Source organism: Bos indicus, chromosome 6 (genome assembly GCF_029378745.1).
Source record: "Bos indicus isolate NIAB-ARS_2022 breed Sahiwal x Tharparkar chromosome 6, NIAB-ARS_B.indTharparkar_mat_pri_1.0, whole genome shotgun sequence".
Classification (NCBI taxonomy): domain Eukaryota; kingdom Metazoa; phylum Chordata; class Mammalia; order Artiodactyla; family Bovidae; genus Bos; species Bos indicus.
The window spans coordinates 19,282,138-19,301,187 of record NC_091765.1 but is presented as its reverse complement, the minus strand read 5'-3'; the positions used below and the strand labels follow the sequence as shown (position 1 = coordinate 19,301,187).

General features: G+C 38.8%; 1 long non-coding RNA gene and 1 other non-coding gene across 2 annotated transcripts in view; both read left to right on the top strand.

Moving 5' to 3' along the window:
• LOC139183590 (uncharacterized) overlaps window positions 1-19,050 on the top strand; it is a 327,223-nt gene that overhangs the window by 61,512 nt on the left and 246,661 nt on the right. The window lies entirely within an intron of this gene.
• On the top strand, window positions 5,583-5,654 carry TRNAC-GCA (transfer RNA cysteine (anticodon GCA)). Its single transcript has one exon. It is a non-coding gene; the product is annotated as a tRNA-Cys (tRNA).

Sequence of the window (19,050 nt, the reverse complement as noted above, 5' to 3'; positions counted from 1 at the left end):
TTCAACTTCACATCCTGAGTCATTTTTATAGATGACAGATCACACAGGCTATCTACTAATCAACATCAGTCCTACAGTTTTATACTTACGTCAAAATTGGACATGCCCATGATCTTGGTATTTGTCTATATCTGATTTTATTAGTTAGGTCTATTGTCATTTTTCTACTCAACCACTGGTAAACTTAGAATCTTCTACTTTGCATCTTTAATGTAAGGGTCATAAATTTGAGGAAGTTATATTTGCATAAGATGAAAAATTGGGTCAGTCTAGATACCTCTAACTTTTAAAACTGTAACATACGGTAAGAAATACATTTTATATTACAACTCAGTACATAAGCACAAGCACACACACACAACTGAAGCATGGTTTCATTAAACTATACTTGCCCTTATTCTATGTGACATACTCAGAGGTTCTCTCTCCTATCATTTTGTGAAAATATGTTGGTCTTATGTAAGCTGACTTCATGACTTACACAGTGGTTGCTGCCAGCAACTTAAAAAACATTTGCCTAGACAACACTTAAAGTTATTTATAATTCTGAGATGTTGTCAGTCTGTGGTGAAATATTTTTTTCCTTTTATTTGAGCTATTTTTGTTGTTGTAGAATCCACATAACATAAAATTTACTGCTTCAATTGTTAAAACACAGTTCATGGCATTTGATACATTTACAATGTGAATATCTGTGTTCAACTTTTTTCAAGCAACTTCTTCCTAAAAACAGCTTCTCATTTTCTTCCATGATTTCCTCTTTCAGCCTTCTCAAACCTTTCCATTTAAATTTAACTGCCCTTATCAGGGCTTGAAATGATTCCAAATAAGCTTGTAAGTGCATCTTGGAAAGAGAACAAAGTAATGCATAGGCTTCTGGTTAAGTTTGTGGCTAAACAAACAAGTAAGGGATAGAAATGTAAGGCTGGACATTGTGTGTCCACAGAGATTTCTGAGGACAATGTGATACTGTTCTCATATAGCTTAAGAAGCGTAAAGAAATGTGTCCGAAGAAAGGAATGCTTCCTTAATTATAATTCATTCCCCATTGATGAAAAGAATCAAGACACTTTCTAGCATTTATGATGGTTCTTTTTATAGAGAAAAGTCAATCCACTTTTCTAGTTTTCACCAACCATGTGTGATATTTGAGCCAAATCTTCCTAGGAACTGAAGATGCTCATTTAGGACTTGGTGGTAGTCTGAGCCTCATCCTGGTTTATGTGATGGCCTTTGCTGATGGATCAGGCCATCTAATGAGGGGATGGAAATGTACTATTTTACATACTCCTTGGCGGTACACCAAACTGTGTTTTTACTTCTGTTGCTGTGTAAAAATATTGTAGTAAATGTTAGACATGGTATATAAGTGCTTGATGGCTTTGAATTTCTTTTCATTTTGGCAAATAAACATAGGCAAAAAAACCTTACTCTTTTCCTTCCACTTGTAAGCTACTCACTCCATTGTGTACTATAAGTTCAGTATTTGGTTTCCAACTTTATTGAAGTGTAACACTTCATTTTAACTTGAAATTGATGTTGTGCTGTGTCTCGGAAGAAAGAAAACAGCTTGAACGAAGGAGCAGTGATTTTCATTCTCTTAATTCTGAGTAATAGTAGCTCTTTTTGCTTTTGTCCTGCACTATTGGTTAACTCATGAAGCCAAGTCTAAACAACTATCACTGAACCATTCCATTTCTATAATGTAATGTGACTATGTGTGCTTGAAAACAAAAATGAAGAATTCTTTCCATTGGAAGGATGTCGCCATTACATTTCAGTTTCTTCTGGATGCAAAGTGGTCCTTAGTTTGTCTCTTCTAGATAGATTCAAAGTTCCTGGCTTATGAAACTGACATAATGCCATAAATTTAACTTGCCTTGCAGAAAATTACTTCTGCAGAGGAAGAACTCATTTTTGCTGCCTGCAGAAATCATTAGATGAATAATTCCTGTTTTGAAGGTTATGTTTGTTACAGGCTCTTCTGGGAGGTCTTGACCATATTTCATAAAACAAAAACAGAACCTTGAGAGTACTTGCTAGTTGATGACGTTCCCTGCTTTAGTCTTCTTCAGCTATCCAGTAATTCTGTACTGAGCATATCCCCCAGTGGTTTTCATGAAACTCCTTTTCAGTTGACTCCGCCAGTGTCTTTGGCTATCTTGAAGATTTTGCCAGACTGACTTCATTAAATTTTTTTTCCTGATTATTAAAGCAATGCATATTTATTATGAGTATTTTTTAATAGAGAAAAGTAGAAAAAAATCTGGGGGAAAATGTAACTCATAATTCCTGCTGCCCAGAAAGAATAGTACTAAACTTTTGACCTAGTTCCTTCAGTTTGACTTTCTGTTGGATTGGTCCACAGATCTACCACTGTTGGGAATTTTGGACGTGGTATAGAATCTTTAGGAGTGTTGAGGAAATATCTTCCCTTATCAGGAGTCAATTAGTTTAGGCCTTAAAATACTACTTATCAAGTACATGTTATATATAGTGTTGGATTGATTCTGCTCTTCATTAGCTAGAGAAAATGAGAGAAATAATGCGCAGAGCTGGGATAAGAGAGTGCTCAAAGGACCATTTTATTCTTGGCCACCATATAGTTTACATTACTGAGAGTGCAGTAGAACTGTCTGAAGATGACTCTCCATCTTAATGTTACTGTTTTGCATAACTGTGAATGGCAAGTAAGAAGCAGGGAGGGACATGGTCTCCTGGGTTGGCCGCTCTCATCTATTCCCATTGCTCTATCTCCAGTGTGTATGTTGATTTAACTCAGCAGTTAATAGATCCAGTCTTTCCCCCTGAGTTCTCAAGTGGTATATTTAGTAATACCAACACAAAATATATTCTCTCTCCATTTTTGCCTCCTTTGAAGAAAAAAAGGAACAGAAACCAAATATCTATCCATCTTGTTTTCTGTCAGTGAATTATATCGCTACTTATCTTGTCATCCAAGCCAGAAATCTAGAAATTATCCTACAATCTTTCTTCTCCTTAGTATCCCCAGGTACAAGTCATCTCCAAGTTTGATACAGTGTTTGCTCCTGGTTGTGTCTTGATTACTTCAGCTCCTTTACCGTCACTGGCCCTTTGCCTATAACCTAGTCATTGCTGGATGCCTGGTAGCCAGCTCATTACCCCGCCACATTAGTCATTCACAGTGTTCTTAGACATGATTATTCTCTTCAGTGCCATGGCTTAGAATGTGAGCACTTAGAGGTGTCTCCTCCATTTTGATTTTACTTGAATGATGCGGGGAATCATGATACTTCCTTGAATCTGATAGTGCCTTTCTGGGATGGCTTTATCACAGGGCTGGTTGGAAATTGGAAGAAAGCTGTTCAACTGGTTGAAGTAAGAGAATAAAGGGATGGAAAGTTGTGTCGTTTCAGGCAGAAGTCATTCAATGATGCTTTGGAAATTTTCCACTCTATCTCTTGAAAAAATATTTATTCTCTTCTGCCTCTAATAGGGCAAACCAGATTACTTTATATGAAACTGCAGTACCTACCTTGGATCATATTTCTCTGCCTCCATGTACGAGGTGAAATTTTTAATACTAAAGGAAGATTGGTGCTTACAGAAATCCTTATTTCAAAAGGAAGTGACTCTCTATTCCTCTCTGCTTAGTGATACTTGCCTCTTAGATTTGTAAAAACTTCATTGGATACTTGTCTGTACTTGTATTATGCTCTGAAGGCTAAGCAACCAGTAAAGGAGAGTGTTGTCTTTGGAAATATATCTAGGTTTCACGTTAATAGTTGTAAATGAGAGGGAAGGAAGCTAATCCTTACTATATGCCTACTTTATATTAGCCATTTGCATATTTACCATAGCATTTAATCCTCTCATGATCCTACTGAAATTAGTACTGTGGTATACATTTTACAGATAGGGAAATCTCAGAGACATTAAATAGTTTCCACAGCTGACATTCAAATATAGATCAAGGGCTTTTCTCACTGTACTGTGATAAAATAATGGTGATGAAATCAGTAACTATAATAACCATGGCAAGTAATACTGTGGGATATGTTATATAGAAGTCAAGAAGTCACTGGGCTGAATATTTTCCATGTATTAGCGTATTTAATATTAACAGTACCTAGCTCAGAGGTTGTGAAATGATCTAGGTACTCTTAATATTATTAACTCCATTTTACAAATGCAGAGATTGAAACTAAGAGTACTTACACAAGGTAGGTCACTCAGTCATCAGCAGTGAATCTGGGGTCCAGGTCCAGATAGTTAGATCTTGGGCCCCAATTTAAGACTTTTTTTTTTTTGGATGTGGACTATTTTTAAAGTCTTTATTGAATATGTTACAATATTGCATCTGTTTTATGTTTTGTTTTTTTGGCCACAGGGTACTTGGGATCTTAGATCCTCGACCAGGGATCGAACCCATACCCAACCAGGGATCGAATCCATACCCGCTACACGGGAGGGCAGAATCTTCACCACTGGACCACTAAGGAAGTCTCCCTGAGGCCCCGTTCTGAAACACAATGATATGCTACTTCCTAGTAACACATCAAAATTCATGACTGAATAAATGGAATAAATAGTCCTTAGCGTAGTGTTTTGCCTGTGGTTGTCAAGTAATGCCTGTTTTAATGACTGAACAGTTAAGTTAAATGACTGACTAATTGAAGCAAGTACTAAAAGAACAAGTAAATGAGATCCACAATTAATTATTTAATTACTCAGTAAAGAATAGGAAGAAAATTCTGAGAGTCATCTGGAGACTTTTCCAAAAATAAATGTAATGTCAGGTTACTACGTAATACATTGGATTAACTGAGTAACTTCTGCAGATCGTTTGAATCAATGAAAAAATTCAAGTAATGAAAACATTTCAATGAACTAGCAACAAGTAAAGGCTTCCCTGGTGGCTCAGATGGTAAAGAATCCACTTGCAGTACAGGAGACCTGGGTTTAATCCCTGGGTTGGGAAGATCTCCTGAAGGAGGGCTTGGCAACCCACTCCAGTATTCCTGCCTAGAGAGTCCACATGGACTGAAGAGCCTGGCAGGCTACAGTCCATGGGGTCACAAAGCATTGGACATGACTGAGCATAGCACACACAGCAACAAGTAACACCTTATAGTCTGAAGGGAAGGGAAGCCTACAGTTTAAGGGTAAGAGTACCCTTTGTGGGTCAGCCCTTGGCAAGAGTTTTGATAGTATTTGTGCAAAGATGAAGATTGCTCCAATGCAGATGCTGTGATTCAAGTGAGAGTCCAGAGTTTTGAGTAATTTCTGGTGAATTTTTCCATCCCCTCCCTCCTTCCCCTAAAAACTCACAGCATTATGACTGTTATCTGCCAGAGGACCAGATCATCCCTCATGTGGCTCTGTACATCCCTGTCTTTTTAACCCTACCTTCTACTGTTCTCGATGTTTTGAAACCTTTCCATTATACACATATCTTCATTTTCTTCTGCGAATATTCCCTTTATCTCCTGCTATTACCAAACTCGAATGTCTCCTTGTAGACATTGCTTCTTCTGTAGCCCTCTTTCATCATGATGGGTTTTCTTCTTTTTGTTGGGCCTAGAGATGGAAGAGGGGCTTCCCTGGTGGCTCAGAGGTTAAAGCGTCTGCCTGCAATGCAGGAGACCCAGGTTCAATCCCTGGGTTGGGAAGATCCCCTGGAGAAGGAAATGGCAACCCACTCTAGTATTCTTGGCCTGGAGAATCCCATGGACAGAGAAGCCTGGTGGGCTACAGTTCATGGGGTTGCAAAGAGTCGGACATGACTGAGCAACTTCACTTACCTAGAGATGGAAGAAGTACCATCCTTCTTATTGCTGCTTCCAGTCAATCCACCCAACCTCCTATTTAAACAAACAAATACATCTTTGTATCTCATGTTGTCAGATTTTACCTGCCCTATACTTGTTTGCAGCCATTTACCCTCCTGAATCCCTTCCTCTTACTCCTGAAAGATTTTACCAACACTCTCTTATTAACATTATTCTTGTTGAGAAAGTAATCTTTAAACCAGAGAACATCCCCTAACATCTGGAAGCTAGTTTGTTACTTTTTTATTGAATTATAATTAACATGCAATATTCTATTAGTTTCAGATGTACAACATAGTGTTTCAGTATTTTTATGCATTATGCAGTGATCACCACAATAAGTCTAGTTACCATCTGCTATGTTCCTTTTTTATTGGATAATAAACAATCTCAGAAAATATCAACCTCAGACTCTGAGACTGTGATAAAGGAGAGAAAATAAGGCTACTTTATAACTTTATTTAAAACACCAAATACCTTTTGTTTCCACTAAAATGAGTAATTACTGCATTTTTTCCCCCCAGTTATAGCTTTAGCCTTGCTTAAGTCTGCCCTCCCTAGAAAGATTTATTGAAGTCCTCAGTTACAGATTTGTTCCCACTTTCTGACACCATCCAGTCTAGAGTGACACTGGCTTTCTTACATCCTTCCTCAAGGCCTCAACTGAAGTCCAGATGCTATCATTTGTTTCTGTGCATACCCTTTTACTGAGATAGTCCATGACTGCCCATGATTTATACTCTCTTCATGCAATGAGTGAGAACCCTAACTTGTTCAAATACAAGTGTGAACTTTGGAGGGCATTAACATTGTCTGAATTCTCACTGATATCAGCATCACATTCTCACCTCTTGACCACCCCCACACTGTCTTTAATTTTTCAGTGGCTTTTGTCTTCTACCTTATCACAGGCACCATCTTATTGCCATTCTCTTCACCTTGTAGTTATCAATAGCTTTGATTCAATTCATAGCCTTGATTTCATTTATCTCACTTTCAGACTGCTTCCTCCTATATTCCTAACTCTTTCCTCCTAGTAAACTGAATTAACAACTCTTCTATCACATGGAAGGAGAAGACAATGGCACCCCATCCAGTGTTTCCAGCCTGGAAAATCCTATGGACAGATTTTATTTTAGCTACAGTCCATGGGGTCGTGAAGAGTCGGACATGACTGAGCGACTTCACTTTCACGCATTGGAGAAGGAAATGGCAGCCCACTCCAGTGTTCTTGCCTGGAGAATCCCAGGGACGGGGGAGCCTGGTGGGCTTCCGTCCATGGGGTCGCACAGAGTCGGACGCGACTGAAGTGACTTAGCAGCAGCAGCAGCAGCATCACATGGAAATTTTCATTCAGTTAATAATTCACCTTTTCATTATCCCTTAACTTGTTTTATCTTCACTTGCATTATTGTATGTCATTGTACAACTCAAATTCTGTAGGTTCCTTGTACAAAACTCAAATTTTACTTAGTTCCTTGCACACACTCTCAATTCTTTTGCCCCTTACTCCTTTTTCGTGTTTACTTGGCTAAATAACCACTCTGGTTAAATCTGTCTCCCATCTTCTGTGCCTATGCCTGTCCTGCTGAATGCCACTGGGAAAAAAGCATGAAACTGTGTACTAATTGGTCTCACTTTAAATTCATGACCACTGTTTGAAAATGGGACTATACCAGCCACTCCTGCTCTATTGTGTAAATTCTTCTCTCTTTTCTGGATTATACTTAATTCTCTCTCCTTACACCTCCAGATCCTTTCCTTACACCTCCAGATCCTTTCCTTTATCCTTGCTTTTAACTGATTATCTAGCTTCTTATTTTACTAAGAAAGTTGGAGTAATTGAGAGAGAATTTCCTCCACCATAAGAAGTTACTTGCATGCCTTGTACGCCTCCCCCACCATGTCTCTACTTTCCTTCCTGTAACTAGCAAAAAGAACTCACTATGCTGGTGCCTCAGACAACAAAGAATCTGCCTGCAATGTGGGATACCTGGGTTCTATCCCTGGACTGGGAAGGTTCCCTTGGAGAAGGGAATGGCAACCCACTCCGGTATTCTTGCCTGGAGAATTCCATGGACACATGGGTTCATGGGGTTGCAAAGAGTCAGACACGACTGAGTGACCAAGCACAGGCCATGATTCTTGAACTCTAGACAGGAAAAAGAAAACTAAAACACTTCACTATGACCGTCAGTCTTAACATAACACAAACTGATATTGCAGTCTGATTCTTATTGGATTTTTTGCCAGTAGTTGAAATTTCATGGCATACTGAGAAGCAAAAATATCTTGGGGAAATTCACACTTTTAAAATTAAAAAAACAATAACAAAAGTAATAGTGTTTTTGTTGATGCCAGTGTCATGAGCCACAAGATAAATTTCAGCATCTGAAAATTTTTTTTAATGTCTTAGCTGTTGATTGAATATTTAAATTTTTTGCTGTGGTTTTATTATGCCTATAATACAGTGCTTTTGGTAATATGCTGCCTCTGGTTCCTTTGAATCCCAAGGTTTTGCTAATCGTAAATAGTACAGTCTTTCTTGTCCTTTTGGTCCAAGATATAATAAAACACACTGTTGGAAGATATGTTCCTTTACATAGGCCAGTACAGTGCTGGCACTATGGGCTGCATAGATGCCACTCTTCCCTATTCCTTCTTCTCTTTTGTGTTCAGTATGGCCTGAGGGTAACAAATTATAGTATGAAAAATATAGCTCCACAGGGAGAGCCGTCTATAGGGTCCTCTCTGATTGGCCCTTCTCAGCTGCAGCTGGGCTTGTTCTCATAACCTCACTGTGGGGCTCAAGGAGGCTGTTGAGCTAGGAAGAGTTCACTGCCGCTGTCCTTGGGGGATTGTTTGACATAACTTGGCTACCTTCCATTCCAGGTGACAGCTCCTGAAATAGAGCAGGCATTCTTCAAAATATGCAAATAGCCTTCTTATAGCTATCTCTGCCTATTACCTGCTTGGCTTTATTGCGTAATTTTCAGTTTGCTAGAGTACAGGAGTCATAGTCATGCCTTGTTTGCTTATGGTACTTTCCTTCTGTTAATATATAAGGTCTTTCTTTATTCTTCTTTTTAAGAGATAGAGTAGTGCCACAATTGCCAAGCATTAATACATGAATTAATTAGGGTGAATTATTATTGTTTGCAAGGAAAGACAACATATGTTTTGTACCGTTGCTCCGCCATTCCCGATGTCCTCACTGCTATCCAAGATGGCGGCTACTACTCTTCTTCCTTGGGGTTACTGCTACAGTTCTACGTAAGGAGACACCCCGCTTTGCTTCTGTAATCTGTTTCTTTTTCCTCATGTTTGGCTGAGCTGAGCTGGGACAGAAGCACAGGGGAGAATATCAGACAAGAATTGGTCCCTCGGTACTTGCAGTCCTTATTCTGTTTAAAGTTAAAGGCTTTCTTCTACTGGGATTTATTTTAAGTGTGAGTGGGAAGAAAGTACAACACTGAGAGGCTTGAGAACCTCGGCTTGGTTCTTAACTGGTCCTGGTTCTTAACTGGTCCTTCAGTTCAGTTCAGTTCAGTCGCTCAGTCGTGTCCGAGTCTCTGTGACCCCATGAATCGCAGCAGGCCAGGCCTCCCTGTCCATCACCAACTCCCGGAGTTCATTCAGACTCACGTCTATCGAGTCACTGATGCCATCCAGCCATCTCATCCTCTGTCGTCCCCTTCTCCTCCTGCCCCCAATCCCTCCCAGCATCAGAGTCTTTTCCAATGAGTCAACTCTTCACATGAAGTGGCCAAAGTACTGGCGTTTCAGCTTTAGCATCATTCCTTCCAAAGAAATCCCAGGGCTGATCTCCTTCAGAATAGACTGGTTGGATCTCCTTGCAGTGCAAGGGACTCTCAAGAGTCTTCTCCAACACCACAGTTCAAAAGCATCAATTCTTCGGCATTCAGCTTTCTTCACAGTCCAACTCTCACAACCATACATGACCACAGGAAAAACCATAGCCTTGACTAGACGAACCTTTGTTGGCAAAGTAATGTCTCTGCTTTTCAATATGCTATCTAGTTTGGTCATAACTTTCTTTCCAAGGAGTAAGCGTCTTTTAATTTCATGGCTGCAATCACCATCTGCAGTGATTTTGGAGCCCAGAAAAATAAAGTCTGACACTGTTTCCACTGTTTCCCCATGTATTTCCCATGAAGTGATGGGACCAGATGCCATGATCTTCGTTTTCTGAATGTTGAGCTTTAAGCCAACTTTTTCACTCTCCACTTTCACTTTCATCAAGAGGCTTTTGAGTTCCTCTTCACTTTCTGCCATAAGGATGGTGTCATCTGCATATCTGAGGTTATTGAGATTTCCCCCGTCAATCTTGATTCCAGCTTGTGCTTCTTCCAGCCCAGAGTTTCTCATGATGTACTCTGCATATAAGTTAAATAAGCAGGGTGACAATATGCAGCCTTGACGAACTCCTTTTCCTATTTGGAACCAGTCTGTTGTTCCATGTCCAGTTCTAACTGTTGCTTCCTGACCTGCATACAAATTTCTCAAGAGGCAGTCAGGTGGTCTGGTATTCCCATCTCTTTCTGAATTTTCCACAGTTTATTGTGATCCATGCAGTCAAAGGCTTTGGCATAGTCAATAAAGCAGAAATAGATGTTTTTCTGGAACTCTCTTGCTTTTTCCATGATCCAGCAGATGTTGGCAATTTGATCTCTTGTTCCTATGCCTTTTCTAAAACCAGCTTGAACATCAGGAAGTTCACGGTTCATGTATTGCTGAAGCCTGGCTTGGAGAATTTTGAGCATTACTTTACTAGCACGTGAGATGAGTGCAAATGGTCCTTAACTAGTTGTAAAACCATAGGCAAAATTTTAATTGCACTAGGCTTCCACTTCTTTTTGGAAAAATGAGCAGCATGCTTAGATTATTTCTGAAGTTCTTTGGAGCTTTAAATTCCTATGTATTTAGGGCAGCAAGCTTCCTTTCATTATATTATTGATTTTAAGTTTTCTGTGTATTTTCCACTTTACATTTGATCCAATTTATGATATATACAGAAAGCGAGGTCAGAAATTTTATTTTGACGCTTTCCTTTTTCTCTTTTCTACTGGAAGTATGATTCTGATTGCCAAATTGAATAATTATTTTCACACATATGTATATTTTCCTAATTTCTGCTTTCCATATGTTTTACACAATTTCTGGATAATGCAATCTCTTTTAATGAATTTGTTCATTTTGAAAGCAAATATTTAGAGTCGTAATCTCCAGCATTTTATTTTTCGCCAGCCCAGTCTAATTAGATGTCTAAAATTGGTTTTCCAAAATTTAATTTGCAAAATGCTCTCTGTGCTCAGTCGTGTCTGACTCTTTGCGGTCCTATGGACTGTGCCCTCCAGGCTCCTCTGTTCATGGGATTTTCCAGGCAAGAATACTGAGTGGGTTGCCCTTTGCTCCTCCAGGGGATCTTCCTGAGTCCGGGATTGAATCCACATCTCCTGGACTGCAGGTGGATCCTTTACCTCTGAGCCATAAGGGAAATAATTCTTCCCAAATAATGAAATTTCATGTGAAAATAAGTCATATATGGAAATAAATCATATTAGAATAATGTTCTTCATGGACCAAGCCTGTACAGGAGGAGGACAGAAAATCGTGTTCAGAATGACGCTGAGCTCAGTACGAAGGAGTGCACAATTGGTAGTGGCTTCTACTAGAGCAGATAATTGCAGGAGCCTACCTCATCTGAAGGAGATATCTGAAACTAGAAATCCAACACTTGGGAATTTTATGATGACAACAGCAGATGAAAAGGCATACTGAGCTGAATAGCTTAGTTGCCTTATATTTATCAGATAAAATATGTGCTTCTGCTCCAACAGAGGTTGGTGTTGCTATGACAGGCTCATTAGTTACCTTCTGTCCCACTCTGTGATAAGATCATCATGGCACATATCATACTGACCTGGAGAAGGACTGACAATGAAGATTTTAAGTAGTGGATTTACTCATAAGTTTGTGTACAAAAATAAGACTCATGTTTCTAAAATGGGAGCAATTTCTGTATATAGAGTTAGGAGCACAGAAGAGTAGTAGATCTTAGGAAGCCAAAATGCATCTTTCACTAGATAATTTTTATAGGAGCCCAAGCCACCATATTTCCACCAAATTCCTCTGCTTTGGAGGAACTGATGATCTGCTGAAAATGTTGGAGTTTAGTTCTGTTATGTCAAAGATTATTTTCTTATTGTCTTCTTTGCAGTTGGCCTACAGAACTTTATGCTCAAGTAAATAATTCCAAGTTAAAACTTCTGAAGCCTGTTCACACACCAATTGTTTACTGGTTGAAATAAACAAAAGAGGAGAAATACCAGTTTTTCTTCAAATTCCTGACAAGGTTAAAGCAGGGATAAGGGACCATCTGCCTTTGATGGAAGACATTGTGCGTATCAATTTGAAAATATGCTCTTGAAGAGCTTTTAAATCTATTCTATTCTGCACATGTGTGGAATAGGCATAGGCATATTATTGGATTGAGAAGTACGTTAGGTAGATTACTTATGTGGTTCCTGAACTATAAATGAGGCTAAACCATCGTTAGGTTGCCAGAGTATTATGGAATATGTAAAAAGATATATCAGATTGCATTTCTTAATCATTTCTAGTAAAAACATGATTGAAAGTCATACTTTTCATAAGCCATTTGAGACGCAAAATATATTGTCTCTAAGCTGCCAGTCTAAAAGGAGGGTGACAATTAATCATAGGGCTTCTATTTTCCTAGTAGTAAGGTGTCAAGTTGGGACCAGTATTTAACTGTTTGAGACCTTAGAGAAGAAACTGGGGACAGCCACAAGGGGGCCCCATTTCTGTTCTTTTCTCATACAGTGTTCTATATATTGTCTTAATAAATGTTAACTATTTAAAGTATGTCATTATTCAGTGGATAGCACTTTTTTGTTATCATCCCTTAAATTCAAAACAGTTTCCCTATTGTATCATGCACTGCTCCATCCTCCTCTCTTTTCTATTGGTCTTTGTGACATCATTATTTAAATGTCATATTTTAGCACATAGACATTACAATCTTTTGTCAAATAGTCTTCATTGATATGGTCTCATCTAAAAAGTAACTTCATTCATGGTTTACATGATATGGGAGGAGGAAGTAATGAGTTTTATTGACTTCTAGAAATTTTAATTATTAACTATTGATTGCAATTAGTCCTCAGTTTTATGTATATAGGAGAAAAATGGTATAGATAGTCCAAAATAATAGTTCTTACCTTACTAGCATGTGAAATGAGTGCAATTGTGTGGTAGTTTGAACATTATTTGGCATTGCTTTCTTTGGAATGAAAACTGACCTTTTCCAGTCCTGTGGCCACTGCTGAGTTTTCTAAATTTGCTCACATATTTTTAAAGTGTGAAGCACTTTAAAAGCATCATCTTTTAGGATTTGAAATCCAAGGGATTTTATATGTAATTTGACAATAGGTAATTTTTAATTTCAATATTTATATTACTATATAATCCAGCATAAATGTAATCCCATTATGAAGTTTGTCAGTATGTATCTATCATGTGCTAGTAAGGTAATTCTGAAAATCCTCCAAGATAGGTTTAAATAGTACATGAACCAAGAACTTCCAGATGTACAAGCTGGATTTGGAGAAGGCAGAGGAACCAGAGATCATATTGCCAACATCCATTGGATCATAGAAAAAGCAAGAGAATTCCAGAAAAACATCAACTTCTACGTCATTGACTATACTAAAGCTTTGACTGTGTGGATCACAACAAACTGTGGAACATTCTTCAAGAGATGGGAATACCAGACCACCTTACCTGCCTCCTGAGAAACCTGTATGCAGGTCAAGAAGCAACAGTTAGAACCGGACATGAAAAAACGAACTGGTTCCAAATTGGGAAAGGAGTACATCAAGGATGTATATTGTCACCCTGCTTATTTAACTTCTGTGCAGAGTACATCATGTGAAATGCCAGGCAGGGTGAAGCTCAAGTTGGAATCAAGATTGCCAGGAAAAATATCAATAACCTTAGGTATGCAGATTACACCACCCTAAAGACAGAAAGCAAAGAGGATCTAATGAGCCTCTTGATGAAGGTGAAAGAGAAGAATGAAAAAGCTGGCTTATAATTCAACATTCAAAAAATGAAGAACATGGCATCTGGTCCCATCACTTCATGGCAAATAGATGGAGAAACAGTGGGAACAGTGACAGACTTTATATTTTCTTTATTTTCTTCCAAAATCACTGTGGGTGGTTACTGCAGCCATGAAATTAAAAGATGCTTGCTCTTTGGAAGAAGAGGTTTAAAAAGCAGAGACATCACTGTGCTGATAAAAGTCTGTCTAGTGAAAGCTATGGCTTTTCCATTAGTCATGTATGGTTGTGAAAGTTGGACCATAAAGAAAGCTGAGCACCGAAGAATTGATGCTTTTGAACTTTGGTGTTGGAGAAGACTCTTGAGAGTCCCTGGGACTGCAAGGAGATCAAACTAGTTAATGTAAAAGAAAATTAACCCTAAATATTCTTTGCAAGGACTGCTACTGAAGCTCCAATACTTTGGCCATGTTATGTAAAGAACTGACTCATTGGAAGAGACCCTGATGCTGGGAAAGATTGAAGGCAGGAGGAGAAGGGGGCAGCAGAGGAGGAGATGGTTGGATGGCATCACTAATTCAATGAAAATGAATTTGAACAAACTCTGTGAGATAGTGAAGGCCAGGGAACCCTGGTGTGCTGCAGTCTGTGGGGTCCAAAGAATTGGACACGACTGAGTGACTGAATAACAACAGAATAATCCTACCAATTTAGACTCATTGTATTTCCACATTGTATTGCCAGTGTGCTTTGTGTGTGTGCATTTTTAAATGGTTTTCCCTAATAGCTCTTAGGAAATGGAAATTGTTTCATTTACTGCAATGGAATGGCTGCCCTACAATGTAGACTTCAATTTTCCTTCCTTGCCTGTGTGCTGCTTATGGAATAAGTTGACAAAGGAGGTGAGAAAGCAGACAAGAATTGAAAGTCTAACATCTGTCCCATAGGCTATTGACAGAGCTGACAAGAGGTTGACTATCCTCAAAGGCAGTGAACGACACATACCCATGTTTTCCATATTGTTCCATGACTTGGTCTGGACCTTCACATGCAAGGTTCCTGCATAAGGAAAAGAAGTTTCTGATAGCTCTTTTGCTCTTAACTCTTGCTGTTAAAGAACTGCCAATTTGAGTCAGCTGGGGATTACATGGAAAGATAGTTTCGTTGCATGTGGATTATTTTCTTTTTGTTTTTTTCTTCTTCCCTTTCCTTCAACTTCACAGTATTGTTTCTTTTGGCTAATCTGGTGGATTCCTGGAAAGTTTATGGGACTTGCGGGAGTGTGTTGCCCTGAGGCAAATCTAGTTCAACTTCCTAGTTAAGGCACATTGGTCCTGGCTTATTGTGGAGTGGGTCTGGTTTTGGGCCCCCTGAGGAAGGGAGTATCCTGTCTTTCTTAATAATGAAGCAAAAAGATGACTCCAGAAGAGAATTGGCGGCCACCAACAGGGATGCTCTCCAGTTCTCCACTGATCCGTGCACCACCTCCTGGGCAGCTTTGTAAAATCTCTCATCAGTCTTCCTTGCAGTTTTGTTTATTCTGTGTTATTTTGTAAATGTTGTGACTGGTTAACCAGAGTCAGAAGGTTAGCGTAACTTCTGTTAACCCTGCAAAACTGTTTTGAAGTACGTGCATATCTGCATACATGTAGATATATAGATATAGATATATATATACATTTACCAACATTATATAATTGTCATTCAAATCACTGTGTCCCATCTTTATCAAGCTCCACAACACAAAAGATTCTATGATCCGCATACACACAGAGTTCTTCCGAGGACCTAGACCCCTAGGGAATGGGACTGAATGAGTGAGAAGGAGAGACTGAATATGTAAGATTTAATTTAAGATCTACTGATGCCTGTTGTTTTGGTAGAAACCACAGTAATGCATTTTTCTAAACTACATACGATGAACATGTTTATTTCAAAGCTTTCTACACTGTCTCTTGTGGAAGCACTGCAGAAAGTTACCATCAGGTAGTCATTCTCATACACTTTATTTTATTGACAGATGAAACAATATTTTGTGTTTCAGTGCCATTGTTTATTTCTTCCTTCAGCAAATGCCTATTTTATGCTTAGGACACTAAGCATTAGGACACTAGGCATTAGGCATTAGGACAAAACAAGAGTCGTCTCCTTGCTCATTTTCCCAAGTGGCAGGTAAGGCAATATAAATATGTGGCGTTGCAGACTATGATGAGAGCATAAAGAAGCAGTCAGTTCAGTGGAGGTTTTGAGGGGGTAAGAGTCGGGGTGAGGATAGAGTAACAGACGGTTTCACAGAGGAAAGGCCGTGTAAAAGAAAGAGCGGATATTTTATAGTCACAAGGTCTCAGTTTGATATCCAGCACTTCCAGGTCCAGTTGTGGAGGCAGGGCCAAGTTCTTAACCTCTTGAAGCCCAAGTTTCTTCACTTTAAAATAATAACAGTAATTAGGCCAGCCACAGAGTGTTTCAAGGATTAAATATGAAACTACCTGTGTAAAACGTTTGCTGAAATACTGTACCCGTACAATGAGCCGTGCCATCATTTGGAGATTATGTCATTCCAAGATTACTTTGCTTTGGGAATGAGACTGAGTACCAGCAATGGCATCCTGAAAAGCTGGGGCACTAGGGAGTCTTGGGAGAATGGTGCACGCAAGAGTATGGTGGTTTGGTGCAGAGACTCTGGAACCTGACTCTGTGGGCTCCGATCCCCGGTCTCCCTTTGGCAAGTTATCTAAACTCACCGTCTCAGTTTCTTCATCAGTAAAATGGAGATAATAGTACTTACCATTTTATGTTGTGGTGGTGATTAATTGATTTAATTTTGTGTCGTATTTAGAAACAGTTCCTGGACATCATAAGCATGATTTAAATGTTTGGTTTGTTGAGCACTTGTATTCATTTTCTAGGGCTACTGTCAAAGTATCATAAAAGGGGGTATGTTAAAACAACACATTTATTCTCTCACAATTCTGGAGGCTAGAAATCTGAACCAGGTTGTTGGTAAGGTTAGTTCCTCCTGGGTGCTCTGGGGACAATGTATTCCCTGCCTCGCTCTTAGCTTTCAGTGTTGCTGGCAACCTCAGAGTTCCTTGGCTCATAGATGCATCACTTCAGTCTCTTCCTCTCTCATCACATGACATCTGGTGTGCTCTGCATCTCTTCTTCTAAGACAGAAGGGTCCACTCTATTCCAGTGTGACTTCATCTTAACTAATTACATCTGCAGTGACCTTATTTTCAAGTAAGGTCACAATCAGAGGTGCTGGGGGTAGAGGACATCAATGTATCTTTTGGGGAAGACACAGTACAATCCTGAATGGTATTGATTCAAAATATAACTAACACAGGCTTATCTCATCTGTGTGAATTGAGTAACTTAATATGTTATTAACATCTTCAGTATTGTATCTGTTTTGAATGTCAAAGATGATAGGGGATCATCTCACTTCCACGACGTCAGTTCTTGCCCTAGAGACCAGACGATTTAGCAGCAGTTGCGCCTGAATTAATAACCTTAGACCCTCCACATTATAAACCATGGTGAGTGCCCTCAAAAGATGCTCGAGTAATAAGACTGTTTCTCACTTTTATGCCAGACACGCACTCTCTCTCTTTTTCTCTCTCTCTCTCTCTCTATGCTGATTGACCTGGTCCTTCCATACTTGGTTACTGCCACTAGCTTTGTGGCTCACCCATCCTATTTTTCTCTCTATCTTCTTACAACTGGCCTATTTTTAAAATTGTTGTCAGTTGTCATATTCTGAATTCAACAAATCCAAAACTAAAACTCATAACAGGACACTGCTGCTGCTGCTGCTGCTAAGTCACTTCAGTTGTGTCTGACTCTGTGCGACCCCGTAGACGGCAGCCCACCAGGCTCCCCCATCTCTGGGATTCTCCAGGCAAGAACACTGGAGTGGGTTGCCATTTCCTTCTCCAGTGCATGAAAGTGAAAAGTGAAAGTGAAGTCGCTCAGTCGTGTCTGACTCTTTGCAACCCCATGGACTGCAAACCCATCAAATCTTGGCTCACATTCCAGCTCTGGCTCGGGGTCCCTTGGACAAATTATCTTACCTGTCTGAATTTCACTTTCCTTAGGTATAAAAAAAATAAATAATGTTTACAAAAGACAGCGCCTGGTCCACATTAGGCAGTTGCAGCTGTTAATGAATAAGTACATGAATAAACCAGATCTCATAGAGTTGTTGAGAAAATTAAATGAGATAATGAATGCACTGTGCTTGGAACATGGGAAGTTGTTAGTAAATGGCAGCTTTTATTCTCTTCTCTTTAATCCAGTTCCTTTTTAACTGCTTACATCTGTCAGTGTTTTGTTGTTGTTATTTTTTTTTTTTTTACTAGATTTGAAGTCCTAGAGGTTTGTTTTTTTTTTAATTAAAATTGCTTTTAATTATATTTTTGAATAGTTTATTTACAAAGTTGTGTTAGTGTCAGGTTTATAGCACACTGATTCAGTTATGCATATTCTTTTTCAGATTAATTTCCCACAGTATTGAGTAGAGTTCCCTGTGCCATACAGTATTGGCCACCCCAACATTTTATATATAGTAGTTTATGTTAATCCCAACATCCTAGTTTATCCTAACCCCTGTCTTTCCCCTTTGGTAACCATAAACTTGTTTTCTAAGTCTGTGAGTCTGTTTCTGTTTGGTAAATAAGTTCATTTGTATCTTTTTTTTTTTTTTTTTTAGATTTCACATATAAGTGGTGTCATATGGTATTTATTTTTCTCTGTCTAAATTACTTCTCTTAGTATGATAATGTCTAGGGCTCGGTCCATGTTGCTGCAGATGGTATTATTTTGTTCTTTTTTATGGCTAAGTATCATTCCATTATATCTGTGTACCACATTTTCCTTATCCATTCCTCTGTCAGTGGACATTTAGATTGTTTCCATGTCCAAGCTGTTGTAAATTCTGCAGTGAACATTGGAGTGTGTGTATCTTTGATTTACTTATTTTTTCATATATATTTTAGAGTTATGATTTTCTCCAGATATATACCCAGGAGTAGATTGCTGGATCATATGGTAACTCTATTTTTAGTTTTTTAAAAAAATATTTTTTAGTTACAGTATAATTCCTTTGCAGTGTTATGTTAGTTTAT